Here is a 19,090-nt window from a genome sequence, read left to right on the forward strand (position 1 = left end):
TTCCGTCCATCTGCTAGACAGAGAGTTGCCGTGATGGGGAAGCTCACACAGCCGTAAGCAGCAAGCAGGGCTGGGAGACCTGTCTGGTCACTTGTTACTAGTACAGCGGGTTGTATCTGAGGGCGGAGGACTTGCCATCCTGCAGCTGGCAAGCCGAGAGTGCTCATGAGCTCCCAGTTAAGCCGTTGTGTTTGGTTTCCCGGTGAGCCCTCTGGAAGTGAGGACCGGCATTAGGATCTCCCCCCACCCCCGTCAGGCGACATAGCATCAGTGGGATAGTGACCTGAGGCAAGGAGTGCTCCTCTGCCTTTAAAAAACAAATATCTGGAAAAAAAAAAAAAAAACACCTGTCAGGCACCAGACATTTCAGGGTGGACAGCAGAAAAGTTGAAGCTATCGAAGATAAATAACATCAGGCATCCGAAGAGGAGATCTGTAAGGAGGAGATCTACCTCCTTGTAGCCTGAGAGGTAAAGTCTCCATCTGGGTCCCAGGTCTCGCCCGAATCCAGATACCCCTGCCAAGGATGAGACTATTATCTTTAAAAGGACAACATAAACGCAGTTTCCATAACTACACATCACAGCGTGTAGCATTAAAAAGCAAATTACGACATTAAGATGAACATAGTTTCCCAGTGGGTTTCAGTTAGCTTCTGTGTTGTGGAACGTTCACATTTGGTGACACCCTGGGGCACGGGTTGGAGAAATAGAGCAGAGCCGTTTCGGGAGACAGACCTAAGGTAGAATCCTGGCTCTCCCATTGGTCAGCTGGGTGACCTTGGGCACAGACCTAAGGTAGAATCCTGGCTCTCCCATTGGTCAGCTGGGTGGCCTTGGGCATGCTGTTTAACCTTGTCCACTTTGTGTCTCATCTGTAAAAGGAAAGGTCAAAGAGCCACCTCATGTGTTGCCGCAAAGACAAAAGAAGTCACGCGTGGGAAGTGCTCGGCATGGTGCCTGGCACCCGAGTGACATCATCACGGCCAGTGGTGTTGGCTGATGGTGTGCCCAGCACTTCTCAGAGCTTTCCTCGGATGACACTCAGGCCTCACAACAGGGATCCAAGGCGGGCACAGCTCTCATTTCCTTTGTCCAGGTGAGGAAAGTGAGGCCTGGTGAGATTAAGCTGCTTGCCCCACATCGCAAGCCAGAAGTGGGGCAGCTGGATTTGGAAGCTGGACAGTGGGCCTCCAGTGCCTGTGCTCCAAAGCCATCCGCTACCTCCTTTATAAAGTAAGCAGGGCATTGAAAAGCACTTGCACAATTGGGCTTGCCTGAGCTCTTGCACCGCTACTGCCACCACCTGGAAGCCTTACCAGGTGAGCTTTCCAGAGCATGAGAGATGTGTGTCCAAGTCATACTTGTCCCCTCAGCCAAAGTCAGCTGATAGGCAAGTGGCCCCAACCCTAACCCAGCCAAGCCCAGTCCAGATTGCAAACCCAGAGACCCTTAAGGTAAATAAATGCTTATTACTTTAAGCCACCAAGTTTTGGGGCGATTTGTGATGCAGCATTATTATCACTGTTGGAAACTGACACAGATGGTAATTGGGCTTCCCATATAGATGTGCTTACAGAGAAGAAAAATCACTGACTGGCCAGTGTGAGTGAGTATCCTGTCTCCTGGGCCGGTGACTGCCTCACTTTAGCACTTTTTAAAAGGCAGCTGCTTAGTATATCAGACTCATAAGCGTAGTGTCCGTCTCATACTAACACATGTAACTCCTCCTCAACCATCTGAACAGGCAGCATGTCCTGAGTGCTCGCACACTGGGCTAACACAGAACCTGCATTGATTCATGCAGTCCCTGTAACAGCCCTATGAAGTAGGCTGTCCTGTTGGCTTCATTTTGCCAATGAAGATACAGGCCCAGAGGAGTGGAGTTACTCGCCTGTGGTGACGTTGGCTCAGCACTTGAGCAGAAGCAATCAAAGAAACTGAGGTAGGACCCTTGACAAGTAGGAGTTCTATGTTCTGCAGTAGCAAAACGTGGGTAACGCTACTGCCTGCTTTGACTGGGGAGGAAGCCCATGTGTTTATCAGGCTGACAGCCCACAAGGAAGAGGCTGGAAGGCAGAAAACCAGTCACCCCTGTTGGTTACTATTGGCTGCAATTGGTGAGGATTTATAAGGAAGACATGAGCTCAGCAAAGAATTACCTGGTGTCTGAAATTCACCAGGTATGAAAGGAAATAGAACCCAGAAATCTTGGGCCTTCCAGGGTTAGAAATCTATACTCTAAATAGACAAAGATAAGATATAGGCAAAGCTTTGGGCAACAAAGCCCCAGTAAAACTTTCCCTTGGATGAAGTGTCTCAGGAAGGATCAGATTAGAAGTGTGCCTCTTACTTGTGTATGTTGGTCACTCAGTCGTGTCCGACTCTTTGCGACCCCATGGACTGTAGCCCGCCAGGCTCCCTTTCCATGGGATTCTCCAGGCAAGAATACTGGAGTGGGTTGCCATACCCTTCTCCAGGGGATCTTCCTGACCCAGGGGTCAGAGCCTGGGTCTCCTGCAATGGAAGCAGATTCTTTACCACCTGAGCCACCAGGGAAGCCTCCTACTTAATTGTTCCAAATAGCTTCAGTATGTTGAGGAGAAAGGGAGAAGCATGGAGGGGAACCAGCAAAACAAGTTAGGCTCCAGAATTAGGTCTAGGAAAAGACAGGGTGTGTGTGACTACTGGTACATGAAACCTTTTCCTTTCCTTCTTTTCAGAAGTCAGCTTCTCTCAAGAGATGACTACACTCATCTCCACTTCCTTGTCTCCCATCCTTTCCTTGTCTTCACCTCTCTAGCTTCCCACCTCATTTCAGAGATGACGAAAGCATCTCTCACCAAGGTCACGAGGACCTCCAAGTTGCTAAATCCAATGATCATTATTCAAAGCTTTACTGTCCCCTCTGACCAATGATAGAAAGCTCCCTTGATTTTATGATTCAACACTTCATTGAGTTTCCTTCTGCCTTTCCAGTCACACCTCTACCTATTTGGAGACACATTGGCGCCCCCCACTCCCCTGCAGTCATTAAATTTGAAGTCCTCCCTGATGCTTCCCTAAGAGTCGTCCTTTTTTCTCTCGGTGCTCCCTCTTGTGATCTCACCCACACCAGGGTATCCATTAGCACCCTGCTGTTGTTACCATTGAGCCACCAGGGAAACTCCCCATTACTGCGGAATGTGGACAATTCTCAAATCTGGGTTCAAACCATACTTTCCTTTGAGCTCCAGCCTGCACATCTAACTGCCAGCTTGGCTCCTCCAGTGTATCTCAAAGGTCCTGCAAACTCAGCATGTCCAAAAGGGAACGAGGCTATTCCCCCTACCTCACCCACCCCCCAAAACCTCCCTAGTCTTCCTCTAGTCTCTCAGTGAAGGGCATCAGCCTCTATCCAGTTGTTCAAGCTAGGAATTGTGCTGAGCCCCTCCCTTTCCATCCATTACATCCCAAGGCTGGTGGACTTTCCTCCAAAATAGCTCTTGCAAACATCCACTTTCTGTCTGTCTCCAGCATCATCACCATGGTCAACTTGCATTCTTCAGCTGCACAATGGCTATGGCCATCTGAACCCCCTTCAGATCTGTTCTCTACCTGCAGCCCTGAAATCAGTGACTTGCAATGCACTGTACCAGCCATGGCTTCCCCCTCCTGAAAACCCTGCAATTGCTCTTAAATAAAAATGAAAATCCTGGGACTTTCCTGGTGGCTCAGCGGTAAAGAATCCACCTGCCAATGCAGGAGATGTGAGTTTGATCCCTAATCTAGGAGGATCCCACATGCCTTGGAGCAACCAAGCTGGTACACTAAAGCCCTAAAGCCCGGGAGCTGCAGCTACTGAAGCCCATGCACCCTAGAGCCCATGCTCTGCAACAAGAGAAGCTATCGCAATCAAAAGCGTGCACACCACAGCTAGAGAGTAGCCCCTGCTCTCTGCCATTAGAGAAAAGCCCATGCAGCGACGGAGACCCAGCACAGCCAAAAATGATGAAGTTGGGGGGAAAAAAGGCCCATATTAAAAAATAAATAGATAAAATACAAGGTATTCAAACCTTCTAGGAAAAAAAAATTGGGGGGACTTCCCTGGTGGTCCAGTAGTTGGGAATCCACCTGCCAAGGCAGGGGACATGGGTTCAATCCCTGGTCTGGGAAGATCCCATGTACCACAGGGCAACTAAGCCCGTGCACCACAACTACTGAGCCCATAGGCTGCGGCTACTGAAGCCCAACTACCCTGGAGCCCACGATCTGCATACGAGAGAAGCCACTGCAGTGAGAAGCCCATGCACTGCAACTAGAGAGCAGCCCCCACTTGCCATAACTAGAGAAAGCCCACACACAGCAAAGATCTAATGCAGCCAAAAAGAAATTTAAAAATTTTTAAAGAAAGTGTTTAACATGACCTGTACGGGTCCTGTATGGGATGCCCACAATCTTAAACCTCGTCTTGGCGCAGCCACCAGTTTCTTTGCTCTGGCCCTTCCAAGGCTCCTTCAGCCTCTCATCCTCTCCATGACCATTCCCGCCACAGGGCCTTGGCACATGTGCTTCCTTCTGCCCGGAGTTCTCTTTCCTCCCTTTCCCTCTTCACTCCTGTCCTCTTTCAGATCTCTGCTCAGGTGCATTTCCTCAGAGAAGCCCTCCCTGACCCATCCATTTAAAATCCATCATTCTTTGATTAATGACTGTCTCCCCACTGGAGAAAGGTCCGTGTAGTTAAAGCTAGGATTTTCCTAGTAGTCTTGTACAGACGTAAGAGTTGGACCATGAAGAAGGGGGAGTGCCTTCTTACTCCTCGCTCAGTGTGGTGGACGTTCTTACACTCTCTGCCCACCGCTCATCCCCACCAAGCATGTATGCCCCCGGCCTTGGTTGTATCCTTCAGACTGTTTTTCCAGGTAGCACTGTTCTCCACCCTTCCCAGATGCAGGCAGTGGAGTGGCGCTTACTGTGGTCTCCCAAGCCAGGTTTTCCCTGGGTCATCTCACAACAAGCCTCCCTTCAGAGGAGATTGTGTCATCCTGCTTCTATCTGAGGAAACAAACTCAGAGAGGCTTGCCCACAGCCACAGAGCTGGGAAGCAGCAAAACAGGATTTAAGTTGAGGTCTCCCCAGAACTTGGGTATCTGACAACACCCCTTTGTCCCAGACTTACCTTGTTCACTCATTGTCATCATGAGCTCTGCCATCTATGCTGATGTACCATCTATACCAATATCTACTTACTTATTTCTCTTGAGTTCCTTTTTATTTAAACAAATTAATTTTAAAAGGAAATGACATCATCACCATAAGTAGAAAAAAATCACATCAATAGTGTCACTTGCCAAAATTAAAAAGGTAACTATAAAAAAAGAGAGATGTTACTGAATTTTTCTAACAATTATTTTTTAAAAATTTCAAACATACAGCAATGTCCAAAGTGTTTTAGAGCACATCCCTGGTGGTCCAGTGGCGAAGACTCTATGCTTCTACTTTAGGGGGCATGGGTTCAATCCCTAGTCAGGGAACTAGATCCCACGTGCTGCAACTAAAAAGATCTTGCATGCTACAACTAAGACCTGGCACAGCCAAATAAATATTTTTAAAAATCCATCCAGTTTTTGATGCATTTCAAAGAAAATTATAGACATCAAAACATTTCCCTTAAATACTTCAGAATGCATATTATTAACTAGACTTTGATACTTTGTATTTAAATTTTTTCTTTTGCTATAAAATGTACATACAATGAAATGCACAAATCTTAATTGTATGTTTGCTGAGTTTTGACAAATGCTTATACCAACCTCCCATCAAGATATAGAAATTACCATCACCCCAGAAATTTCCTGCATGCTCCATCCCAGTCAGTCCCCACAACACACCTCCCCACAGCCCAGGCAACCATATCTCTGATTTTTCCCTCTGCCATAGATTAGTTCTGTCTGCTGTAGAATTTCATATAGATGGAATCACACAGTATGGACTCTTTTGCATGTGCCTGCTTTCATTCAGCACAAAGTTTTTGAGGTTCATCCGTGTCATCACATACATCAGTATTTGTCCCTGTTTATTATTGGCCATTTGTATTCCATCATCTGACTCAACCACAGTCTGTTTGTGGGTCAGGAAGATCCCTGAGTAGGAAATGGCAACTTACTGCAGTATTCTTGCCTGGAGAATCCCATGGACAGAGGAGCCTGGTGGGCTACAGTCCGTGGGGTTGCAGAGTTGGTCGTGACTGAGCACGCACGCATGCCCACAAACACCCAAGCTGTTTCTAGTTTGGGGCTATTATGAATGAAGATATACACAAGTCCTTCTCTGAACACATGTTCTTATTTCTCTTGGTGAACATCTAGAAATAGAATTGCCAGGTCATAGGAAGGTGTATAACCAGTTTCAAAGTGACTGCCAGGACTTTTTCCAAAGTAGATGTACTATTTTACACTCCCACCAAAAATGTGTGAGACATGCAGCTGTCCCAGAGGCTTGCCAGCATTTTGTGTTGTCTGTGCCTTAAATTCTAGCCATCCTGGTAGGTATGTCCTGTTGCCTCACTGTGGTTTTAATTTGCATTTCCTTGATAATGAATGATGTTGAATATTTTTTTTCACGTGCTTATTGGCCACATTCATCTATCTTCTTTTGCGGAGTATCTGTTCAATGGTTTAGCTCATTTTTAAATTTCGTTGTCATTTTATTATTGAATTGTAGGAGTTCTTTGTATGTGCTGCATACCAGTCCTTAGCCAGATATTTGTTTGCAAATCTTTTTACCCAAGTCTGTGGCTCGTCTGTTCATTTTCTTAAGAGAGACTTTTGAAGAGTTGAAGTTTTAAACTTTGATGAAGTCCAATTTATCAGCTTTTTCTTTTATGGTTATTGTTTTCTGTGGCTTGTTTAAGAAGTCTTTGCTTGTCACTAAGTCACGAACATATCTTTATATCTCAAATGAATTTTTAGGTGTGGTTGAGGTAAAGTTTCAGGTTCTTTTTCTTCCAGTTGTTCCAACATCATTTATTAAAAAGACTTCCCATTGATTGCTTTGGCATCTTCATCAAAAATCACATCTGTGACTGTAAAAACAAAAAGCAGCAACAGTTTTATTAAATTTTAATGTTGTAAACAAAATGTTTAAATGAAAAGTAAGTGCAAATAAAAGTAGTCTAAGTGAGTTACAAAAGTTCATATGTAAAAATAAGTTCCTCACTAAGAAAAATGGAACTGGTTAGGACTCATCTGCCCTCCAAGGATACTTAGTTTAATACCATTAGATCTGGAATGAAGGTGAGAGATTTCCCTAGTGGTCTAGTGATTAAGAATCCACACTGCCATTGCAGGAGGCGTAGGTTCGATCCCTGGTCAGGGGAACTTAGGTCCTGAATGCCACGTGGTGTGGCCAAAATAAATAAATAAAATGGAGGTGGAATTCTCCATTAAATCAGTTTTCTTTTTAAGCCGTGATATTATCCAGTGCTGAGAATGCCAACAGCCATATGTGTGTAGGTGGAGAGACTGAAAGAATTCAGCTGGCTTCTCCAACACACTTTTCTATTGGTTTGTTCCATAAAAAAATGGTTTTCAACATTCAAGAGTAATGTTTGCCATGGGATCCCCCCACCTACACTGTGCATTGGCCACGTGGCAAGAGAAACGAGCTGACATGTGGTTGGTGTCCTGGTCAGCGTCAGGAAGACAGACCACACTTCTTTTAGCTTTGTCCTGAGACTAATAACAGATGTGCTTACCATGAGAAGCAAGTTTCTAATTTAGCTAATTTATTTCTCATTAAGAAAGGGAGAGGCACTCTGGCCATCCCACTGTAACTGGGAAATGGTGCAGAAGAGTCATGCCACTGGCCAGGGAGCTGGTGAGTGGGAAGGTGGGACAGAAGCCGGCAGCCTGGTTCCAGCTGCCCTCCGCACCTGCTGCAGTGTTGCCTGTTCCTAGTGAATATGAAAGTCTTAGTTGCTAAGTCGTGTCCGACTCTTTGTGACCCCATGGACTGCAGCACACCAGGCTTCCCTGTCCATGGAATTCTCCAGGCAAGAACAATGGAAGTGGGTAGGCATTGCCTTCTCCAAGGAACCTTCCTGACCCAGGGATCAAACCCAGGTCTCATGCATTGCAGGCAGATTCTTTACCATCTGAGCCATCAAGGAAGCACAAAGAAAGGGCTTTCTTTGGTGGGTCACTTATGTGTGCTATTCCCACGACTCAGCCACTTAAGGATATAAGCTCTTAAAAACCTGTCTGAGGACTTCCTAGGTGGTCCGATTGGCTAAGACTCCATGTTCCTAATGCAGGGGGCCCAGGGATCGATCCCTGGTCAGAGAACTAGATCCCACGTGTCCTGTGCTGTGCTGCTCTGAGTCATTCACTTGTGTCCGACTCTTTGTGACCCCATGGACTGTAGCCTGTCAGGCTCCTCTGTCCATGGGGATTCTCCAGGCAAGAATCCTAGAGTGGGTTGCCTTGCCTTCCTCAGATCCCACATGCTGCAATTAAAATATCACAAAGGCTGCAACTAAGACCTGGCACAGTCAAATAAATAAATAAATACTTAACAAAACTGTTTGTCTACACCCCCAGTAAAACCTCAGGGAGGCTGCTTGCTTTGGGAACCTTCTGCTCTTTGGGGCTCACTGCCTGTATCCTCCTACTCACTGCCTCTGGAGGCCTCTGCCAGGGGCCCAGCGGCCCAGCGCTCTCATCTCTTCCTCGCTCTCATCTCTTCCTCTCCGTGTCACTGCATTCCACTCCCCCCACGCAGCGAGCCCCACCCTGAGTTATCTGCTTTGCTTTCCAGTTGTGGTAACACACGAGATCCCACTTAATAAAATGGCCTTCATCTACGAAAACAAGCCCTCTGATTCAGCTTGAGAGTGATTTCCTTGAGGCATTTCCTCCAAGAACCATCAGAGAGCTATAATCAGGGAACAGACTTACTCAGATCCCTGCACGGAGCCAGGGGAAAGGCTTTCCAGGCAGAGCGAGTGCGAGAGTGCAGGGCCTGTTTGCAGACTCTTGATGGGGTTTCCCTTGTGAGGCTGGAGCAGGGGGCACATGGTGGGAGGGGTTAGAGATGACATTTGGAAGGGAGGATAGACGATTTTATATGTCATGATCAAACTTGTGTGCTTATTTCTGGAATAAAATGACACAATAATGTTTAAAAATTATAATGCTTGGGAATTCCCTGGTGGTCCAGTGGTTAGGACTCAGTGCTTTCACTGCTGTGGCCCCAGGTTCAGTCTCTGCTTAGGGTACTAAGGTCTTGTAAGCCGTGTGGTGCAGCCAAAAAAATTATAAGTTAAGGTGGATTAGCTTGCAGCCTTTGCAGTCAGCCAGTCCTGGGGTAAGTGCATGAGTGTGTGTGTGTGTGTGTGTGTGTGTGTGTAGAACTTGCCACCTGCCAGGCAGTGTTCTAAGCAAGTGTATTACATGGATTCAACTGGGATTTGAACCCAACCAGGTCAGCCTCCAATACTCTTGCTCATTCTGCTACCCTCCATGGTCCCCGGGAGCATGGAGAGATTGTTTATGCGTAACCCTCCCCTCCTACAAGTTCCATAGGGGAAGGAACCCTATATCACACCCCACTGTAGCCCCTGTTTTTAACACAATGCCTGGCACATCACTGGTGCTCATTAACACTCATCGAATGACTAATGGACTGATCAGATAAATGAAGGTGAAGGCTCTTCGTGGAGCTCTCTCTACTGGGTGCAAGACCATTCAGGAGTGTGGCCGATGGAGCCCGTTCATGAGACCCAACAAGTTAATGGAGAATGTTTGAATGTTTTATGAGGGTCCCTTAAATATTGGTTTATGTAATTGGCTGCTCCAGGTCTTAGTTGTGGCATGCAGAATCTAGTTCCCCGACCAGGGATCAAACCAGGGCCCAGGGCCCAGTGGTAAAGAATCTGCCTGCCAATGCAGGAGTCGTAAGAGTCATGGGTTCAATCCCTGGATTGGGAAGATTCCCTGGAGTAGGAAATGGCAACCTGCTCCAGTATTCTTGCCTGGAAAATTCCATGGACAGAGGAGCCTGGTGGGCTACAGTCCATGGGGTTGAAGAGAGTCAGACAGAACTGAGCGACTGAACACACACAGAGACAATCCCAGGCATGCTACAGCTATGATTTTCCTAATAGAAAGGTACTTGCCGGGTTAGGCTAGACAATGATAAGCAATAAAAGCCCCACATCTCAGTGGCTTCATAAAGCAAGGTTTACTCCTCACTTGTATCAAGTCCAGTGTGAACTGGGCATCTCTTCAGCACAGCTCCTTTGTGTGGTGACCCAGCCATCCAGGCTCTGTCATCTCAGTGTGTGGTCTCCACTGCTGCCACTGAAGAAGTCGGGAGAGTGGGAAAGACTCTCATCCTCTCAACCCTCACGGCCCAGGGGCTGCAGATTGTCACGTGGCCCTGCTGTCTGCAAAGAGCCTGGAAAGGGTCGTTCTCCTAGGGAGCTGGGAGGAGAACCAGATCTGGCTGAGCCCTAGAAGTCTATCCCAGTCCATCCTTCTGATCTCCAAATACTGCATTTGATGCACTCTTCTTCCTACACACAACACACACGAACCCCCTTTCCAAGAGACAAAATCCAATCCCTGCCTCTAGCCCAGGGTCTCTTGGATGCCCTGAGGTCTCCTTATGGGCCTAGATGTGGCCCCTCTTGATCCAGAGATACACGAATTTAAAAGACAATTTCCCTGCTCCCCCTGCACGCTCAGAATGCAAACACAGAGCAGTGGCAGGGTAGCCCCAGGAAAGATGCCGCTGGGGAGAGGAGACCTCCCTGGCGGTGCAGTGGCTATGATTCTGCGCTCCCAGTGCAGGGGGCCAGGGTTGGCCTGGTCAGGGAACTAGATCCTGGATGCCACAACTAAATATCCCTCATGCCACAAGGAACTAAAGTATTTTTTAAAAGATGCAGGAGGGAGATGGGAGGGAGGTTCAAGAAGGAGGGGACATGGGTGTACCTATGACTGATTCTTGTTGATATATGACAGAAAACCACAAACTTCTGTAAAGCAATTGTCCTTCAATTAAAAATGTAATAAAGAAATAAAATGATTTAAAAAATGATGCTGTTGGGAAGAGGAGGATGGGAGGCGCCAGTAGCCATGGTTTGGAAGCCTGCTGGGCAGACACAATGTGGGTCCCTCCTCTGAGGCAGAGGAGACCCTGCGACTGTTCTCCTACAAGCAACCCCCTTCACCAGCTCTCTAGGGCCCTTGGCTTGCTCACTGGAGCCTCTTTCTTTCCTATTATCCTCCCTGATTGCATCTGAAGCAGGGGTTTTGGGCTCTATCCTCTTTGAGAATTGCAGGAATTTCTCATCTACTTCCTGCCCATAAAATTCAAATAAAATATTAAATTTTATTGTTTCTCCTTTTCTAGCTTTATTGAGGTGTAATTGACATAGACCATGGGTAAGTTTAAAGTGTACAACATCGTGATTTGATATGCATATATTGCAAAATGACTACCACCGTAAGGTGAGTTAATATATTATCTGTCATCTTACATCATTACCTTTTATGTGTATATGGTGAAAAGTTTTAAGATCTACTTTCTTGTTGTTCAGTCGCTAAGTAGTGTCTGACTCTGTGACCCCAAGGGTTACAGCACGCCAGGCTTCCCTGTCCTTCACTATCTCCTGGAGCTTGCGCAAACTCACGTCCACTGAGTTGGTGATGCCATCCAACCATCTTCTCTTGCCCTCAGTCTTTCCCAGCATCAGGGTCTTTTCCATTGAGTTGGCTCTTCACATCAAGTGGCCAAGGTATTGGAGCTTCAGCTTCAGCATCAGTCCTTCCATGAATATTTAGAGTTGATTTCCTTTAGGATTGGTTGGTTAGATCTTCTTGCAGTCCAAGGGTCTCTCAAGAGTCTTCTCCAGCACCACTATTGAAAGCATCAATTAGTACTTTTAAGTGCACAATATTAGCTCAGTTAACTGTAGTCATCATGCTGTACGTTATATCCCCAGAAGTTATTCATCTTATGATCAGAATTTTGTACCCCTGGAGCACCTTCACTCATTCCCCTCTTCCCCATCTCTGCCTCTGGCAACCACCAATTTACTTATAGAAATATAAGTTTGTCTGTCTTAGACTGCATATGTAACTGAGATCATGCAGTATGCCTTTCTCTGTCTGAGAAATTGTTTTGCTTAGCATAATGTCCTCAGGCTTCCTTGGTGGTAAAAAACCCACTTGCCAATGCAAGAGACATGGGTTTGATCTTCGGGTCAGGAAGATCCCCTGAAGAAGGAAATGGCAATCCACTCCAGTATTCTTGCCTGGGAAATCCAATGGACAGAGGATCCTGGCAGTCCAGGGGTCACAAAGAGTCTGACACAACTTAGGGACTAAACAACCATGCCCTCAAGGTCCATCCATGTTGTTGCAAATGGCAGGACTTCCTTCTTTTTATGGTTGAATAATATTCCACTATAGATACACAGTTAGGAACTCTTATACATCCTATTGATTCTGTTTCTCTGAAAAACAGCAAGACACTGAGGACAGGGGTTGAGAGGAAGCCCTCTGGATGCACAGAGGGCATCTGATTTTCGGAGACTTGACTCTGAAAGAGTGTGGAGAGTCAAATCTCTGAAAAACCTTTTGCTTATGCTGTAGCAGCAAACAGCATCCCAGCCCTGAGGGGCTGGAAGTGCCACGGTTTCTCTATCACGTCTCTGTCTGCTGAGCGAAGAGCCGCTCTCAGGGACAGCCTGCCTCCAGACAGTGACTCAGTGATCCAGGCTGCTTCCATCCTGTGGTTCTTCCATCCTGACATTCCTCTCTCCAAGCACAGAGAATAGAAAACCCACCACCACTGACTGTCTCAGACTGGGAATGGCACGCCTCAACTCCTTGTGTAGCACATTGGCCAGAACTGGCCACATGGCCCTAACTGCAAGAGAGGCTGGGAAAAGTAAAAGACTCATAAGCACTCACTGAGTGCCTTCTGTACACCCAGCTATGCGCTAAGCACTTAAATATCGTCTTTTCAGAATCCTCAGGTATGAATTCTACCATGACCTCATCAGGCAGCTAAAGAAACAGGCTTGGATGAGCTGAGTCCCAGAGCACAGGTCCCAGAAAATCAGGTGTGTGGAGAGTCAAAACCAGGTCTCTGTGCATCCAGAGGGCTTCCTCTCGCCCCCTGTCCTCGGTGTCTTGCTGTTCACTGGCAAGAATCTCTCTGTCCCGCTGGAAAACTGGGGCTGGGTTCTTATTTTCTGCTCCATCTCATTTCATCCTCCTCAGGAGTCATGAATTTTTAAACCCTGTGCAAGATCAGCCAGTTCCCCCAGAGGAGACAGCAAAAGAACAGAACAGGCAGAAACAGAACAGCCATCAAATACGCTCGGCAGAGTTCTTCCAGGAAGCATCTACCGGGGGTGCAAATGAACTACAGGAAGTTGTGCTAGCTTGGTGGGAGGTGAGGGGAGACAGCGCTCAGACCAGCAAGAGAATCATTTCCTTTTAGGAAAAACAGAGAGGGAGAGGGGTTGGGCCCAGGTCACTAGACTCAGCTATTTCAGTGTCTGTGGTGACAGCTAAGTGAGCAAAGCCTCCAGGGCATGTTTCAAAGGTAGAGGTTTTAGGACCCTAGGCCTGGGCACCTCATCTGCCTCACTGAAGCAGCAGCCTTCCCAGAGGCCCAAGTCACAGTGCAGAGACTAGAAATGGGCAAAATCGATAGTGAAACCTGAAGTCATCCTGGCCTGGGTACTGGCCTGATCCCTGGACCCAGTGTGTATACCCGCAATACTCCCAGCCCCCATCACTCACCAGCTCCACCATGCAGGTCACACTGAGTCCCTTTTCTTACAGTCCTCATTTCATTCCCATAACAGCCCAGGGAACAGGTGGCACCCTGCTGTCACAGGGAGGAAGGTTGTCCTTGATGAGGCTGGGATCAAAACGCAGGTTGGTAAGGCCCCAAACCCAGGGCTCCTATCCTAACACCAGGCCATTCAGACCCAGGAGCCTCCAGATCCCCTTCCCTCGATTCAGTTACCTGGCCATCCTGAACCCTTCAGAGGGCAGCCCCCACCACCCAGGGCTGACCTGAGGGATGGTTGTGTGAATCCTGGCCACCTTGCTACCCCCAGGCCGCGGACAAGAGGGGGCCCGTGGGCTTGGCGCTGCCCTAGCCAGCCCTTCCTGCCATGACCTTTTTAATGTCATGTCCCAGTTTCAAGTTGCTCCATCTCAGAGGGTCGCTCCAAACAGATGAGATCCAGGTGATCACATGGGGGACCCCTGGCCTGGATGAGGGTTGTCAGGTGGGCTCAGAAGAGTCTGGGTTCAGAAACAGCGTTCCTGTGGGCAGAATCAGGGGTGTGATGAGCTCTGTTCCTCAAACCTTGTGGCCTCTGCAGACAAACCTCAGGATCTCGGCTGGGAGGTACTGCCAGTGCCGGTACCATCAGTCCCAGAGGGTGAGGCTGAGTGTGGGCTAGGTGAGTCAGGCTCCCCTCCACACTCCCCTGTAACAAGGCAGGGAGGAAGGACCTGGAAAGAGGGTGGACTGGGTCCTGCTGTCTCACCGATGAGGGGGATGGGGAAGACGCTGAGCCAGTTATCATTTTAATATATTTGAAGAAAGAGTTCCAAGGCCTTGAGGCCAAACAAACCACACATCTCAAACTAAAAACAAACACGCCAAACCTCCTGTTCTGGCCCAGCGCCCTCTTTCACGGACAGCCAGATCAGAGAGGGTGATTAATTAAGGAAAGTCACACAGCGCCATTTGTGCCAGAGGCAGACAGCAAACCCAAGTTCTAGAAAAGGCTCAGAAAGGAGGAGAGATGTGACATCACCTCACCCAAGACATTGGCACATTGGCATCCCAGCCTCTTCCTCTTTCACCTAAAGGAACTCAGCCCAGGCCTTTTCTGGGGGCAGCACCTGATTCATTCTCCTACCCCAGTAACCTCCTTACCTCGGGGCCCACCTGAAGTCAGGAAACATTGCCTTTGTGCCTATCCCAGTCTCCAGCACATGGACTTTAGAGGTTATGAGTATGGATTTTAGAATTTCTAGCAATTTCAATTCTGGGTTGCATCCCTCAAAACTGAAAGCAAGGTCTTGATAAACCACATGTACACTCATGTAATAGCAGTATTATTCATGATAACCAAGAGAGGACACAGCCCAAGTGTCCATCTACAGATGAGTGGATAAACAGCGTGCGATATATGCATATAATGGAGTATTATTCGGCTTTAAGAAAGAAGGAATTCTGATACCTGCTACAATAGGGATGAACCTTAAAGACATCATGCTAAGTGAAAGAAACCAGACACAAAAGAACAAATATTGTATGACTCATGGGGTCGCAAAGAGCCGGACACGACTTAGCAGCTGAACAACAACGAGCAGTCAAATTCACAGAGACACAAAAGTCGCATGGAGGTTGCCAGGGGCTGCGGGGGGAGGAGAACGGGGGAGGTAGAAAAACTGAGGTCCAGAGGTGAGAGGTTCAAAAGTCAAAGAGCAATTGGATTAGCGCCGGGAGCAGCCCCTAGACTCCTGCACCTTGTGGGCTCCCGGTCCTTGCCGCGCCCACCCCTTCCAGCCCCTGCCCCCGAGCACACCTTACCCAGGCCGGCCCCTCTGTTCTGGAGAACCTAGGGGTGGCCTGTGGCTGGGCGATCTAGCAGCTTCTCTGCTCGCGCCCCTGCAGGAACCGCCCCTTGCCAGCATTATGCGGGCTGCACCGTTCGATCACCTGCAGTTTCTGCGTTATGACCGCTGGGTGTCGCCACACAGCAAAAAAACACAGACCGCCGCCTCCCAGAATTCCTCCCCAAGGTTTTCGTGGGCTTGACGCTGGTATCCTCAGCGGTTCAAGAGCTCTCCGAGACACAGCCCTATGGGACAATAACCTTTCACTGTCCCATTTGCCTCGCATCCACTGCGAAAAGGAAAATCTAGTCCCACCCTCCCTCCAGGCTGCCTCCCCCAGCTGAGCCCCTCCCTTGCACCCTGTGCTCTGGACACAGGGACCGGGCAGTCCCACCTTTGCCTGGCTAGGATTTCCACGTGGAGTGCCCTCCCTCGTCTCTGCCTGGTGCAGGCCTACTGCTTACTAGACACTGTGCAAAGGGTATTTCAGATTCACCAGCAACCCTGCAACATCGATGCCGAGTTCCTTCCATACAGGTGCAGAGGGCTCGCATAGCCCCTTTAAACTGGGGTCGCATAGCTAACGAGTGGCAGAAGCACTTTTAAAAAATATTTATTTATTTAGCTGTGCCAGGTCTTAGTTGCAGCACGCGGGATCTTTAGTCTCTGCATGTGGAATCTAGTTCCCTGACCAGGGCTGGAACCCAGACCCCCTATGTTGGGAGTGCAGATTCTTAGCCACTGGACCACCAGGTCCCTGACCTGAATTTTGAGCTCAGTCCTCTCAGGGTCCTGATGTGAATTTTTGTTGGCTACATCATGCCGGCATGACTGAGACTGCTGTAGACTTGGGCTCCCAGAGGGCAGTGCCCTGGGGAATTTGTGTTCTTAACCCTAGAACCCAGTCTTTTGCCAAGACCTTTCCACAACTCGTAGATGGCACCTACCACCTCGGTGCCACTTACAGCCCCACAGGGAGGTACCCTTATCACCCCCACTTTCCAGAAGGGGAAACCGAGGCACAAGTAACATGGTGGTGGATTGGTTGCTAAGTCATATCAGACTTTTGCAATTCCATGGACTGTAGCCCACCAGGCTCCTCTGTCCATGGGATTTCCTAGGCAAGACTACTGGAGTGGGTTGCCATTCCCTTCTCCAGGGGATCTTCCCAAACCAAGGATTGAACCTGAGTATCCTGCATTGCAGGTAGATTCTTTACCACTGAGCCCCCAGGCAAGCCTTCACACCAAGTCTTCTGGTTATTAAGTGTCAGAGCCAGGGCTCTGCCATCTGGCTTCAGAGTCTGGACCCTTGCTTGTAACCCTTTCCCTGAGAACCCTTGGAGGAGAGCCTCCCCGCTCTCTGTCCTAAGGGATTCCCCACCTGCTCTTCCCTGTCTTGTTTCTCGTGCGGCGCTCAGGGGAGCCTCTGTCGTTAGACAGGGAGCTCCTGGCTGGAGGGCCGGGCTGTGGACATTCACTTCTGTTTCTGCGGCTCTTCCTTTTTCTTCCTTTTTGTCTGTCCCGTGCCCATGCTCCCTGCTGGCCCATCAAGGAAGTCCCTGTCCCTGCAACTTCTGATCCCCAAACAGACTTGTCCCTCTGGAGGGCAGGTGCTTGTTACACCTCTGCTGGGTCCTGGTCACCTCTGGGTCCAGGGCCTGTCTGTGGAGGTCAAGTAGAGACACAGTCCCTTCCTCAGCAGGTCATTCACTCTGGGTGAATGCAGCAAGGGCATCTCCTGGGCAAGGGCAGCCGCCCTTCCCACGGCCCCACTTCATTCACATCCCACTGTCCCCTAAGAGCAGGGGTGCCCTGGAACCAACTCATACAGCTCCTGAGAGCCAAAGGGGAAACTTCCAGGAAATGTGCCAGCTGATTGTTGAATGCAGCCATTGTTAAAAACTTGATGATATAAACTTATAATCTACTAAATTATATTAAAAATGAAGCAGATAAATACTTCAAAGTCATCACCTTCTCATCGCATGCTTACATTTTTCTGTCGTTCATGTTCTTGTGGTTACTTCCGTCTACTGCATCTGGATGCTGGAAATATGATACAGTATATAGTGGTGGGCTACTGACTCCGTCTACCCAGTCCTCTTCTTGGTAACATTGCATTCGTAATTTGAGAGTGACCTGTGATGAGAGTGTTTAGATCATGAAAGTGTTAGCTGCTCAGTCGTGTCCGACTCTTTGCAACCCCATGGACTGTAGCCTGCAAGGCTCCTCTGTCCATGGGATTTTTCCAGGCAAGAATACCGGAGTAGGTTGCCATTTCCTTCTCCACAGAAATTGATAAATGCTACAAATCAGGACACTTCTTCCCAACCCCAACTGCTTAGTCCCCCTTCCCCAGAGATCCAACTGTTAAACATTCACAAGCCTTATGTCAGTATGAGGTAAATGGACCCTCACAGAAGGAGCGTGGACTTTAAAATTTTTTTGAATTATTTTTTGTTTATTTATGGCAGTACTGGGTCTTCATTGCTGCGTGCAGGCTTTCTGTAGTTGGAACCAGCGGGGCCTACTCTTGGTTGCAGGGCACAGGCTTCTCATTGCGGTGGCTTCTCACTTAAGCTTCTGTAGTTGCAGTGTTGCTCCATGGTATGTGGGATGTTCCTGGACCAGGGATCGAACCTGTGTCCCCTGCATTGGCAGGCAGATTCTTATCCACTGCACCACTAGGGAAGTCCTTGGCTTATGCCTCTTTAATTTAGGTGCCCTTTTAATTCAGGTGAGGCCCGGGCCTCATCTTTCCCATCACAAAATAAAACTGAGAAGAGCTTTTAAAAACTGAGTCTCAACTACCTGCTAGGTACTGAATCCACACTCTCATCAAATCTTCCAACAGCCCTAGAAGCGGGTCTAGTGACACCCTCGGTAAAGATGAGGAAATGGGGGTGTTAAGAGGATAAATAACTCATCGAAGGCGACAGGCCAGGTTTGAACCACACTCTTCACTGCTGTGGTTTATTGGTCTGTAATAATAGTACCCAGTTCGAGGGTGGTTTGGGGGATTATACGAGGTAATGTGTGTAAAGGAGCTTGGTACAGATTTGGCTCTAGCAGAACATAGTAAACATTAATTTACCCAGAGGCTTAAGAGTGGGATCTGGACTCACCCACGTTTGAAACTCAACTCTGCTATTTTCTGATTGTGAGATTTCTGGCCAGTCAAGTCACTTTGCTTGCCTAAGCCTCATTTTCCCTGTGTGAAAAGAAGGATAATAATAGCTACCTGGAAGAGCTACTCAGAAGCCTGGAGATAAAAGATGTAAAGTGCCTGGTGAGAAGTGGGTACTCAATAAATGCGAGTGATTGTTCAGGATTATCTTTTATGTTGTGTCACTCGGACGTCAATTCTGCTCAGCTCAGGCGAGGGACACCACAATAGGGGCTGGAGCCTCAGAGGCAGGACCTTGCCTGGGCAGCTCCTGGCCTC

General features: G+C 48.3%; 1 long non-coding RNA gene across 2 annotated transcripts; it reads right to left on the reverse strand.

Annotated features, from left to right (window-relative positions):
* Nucleotides 1-5,271: 5,271 nt before the first annotated feature.
* Nucleotides 5,272-19,090, reverse strand: LOC139180640 (uncharacterized). 2 transcript variants are annotated; one of them, XR_011564875.1, is made up of 5 exons: nt 18,887-19,090; nt 17,639-17,784; nt 13,802-14,335; nt 11,677-11,903; nt 5,272-7,062 (listed from the first exon to the last, which is right to left on the reverse strand). It is a non-coding gene; the product is annotated as an uncharacterized lncRNA (long non-coding RNA). The 2 variants fall into 2 exon arrangements; XR_011564874.1 differs by having other exon boundaries at nt 11,532-11,903.

The sequence above is a fragment of the Bos indicus genome, chromosome 29 (assembly GCF_029378745.1).
Source record: "Bos indicus isolate NIAB-ARS_2022 breed Sahiwal x Tharparkar chromosome 29, NIAB-ARS_B.indTharparkar_mat_pri_1.0, whole genome shotgun sequence".
NCBI classification, from domain to species: Eukaryota; Metazoa; Chordata; class Mammalia; order Artiodactyla; family Bovidae; genus Bos; species Bos indicus.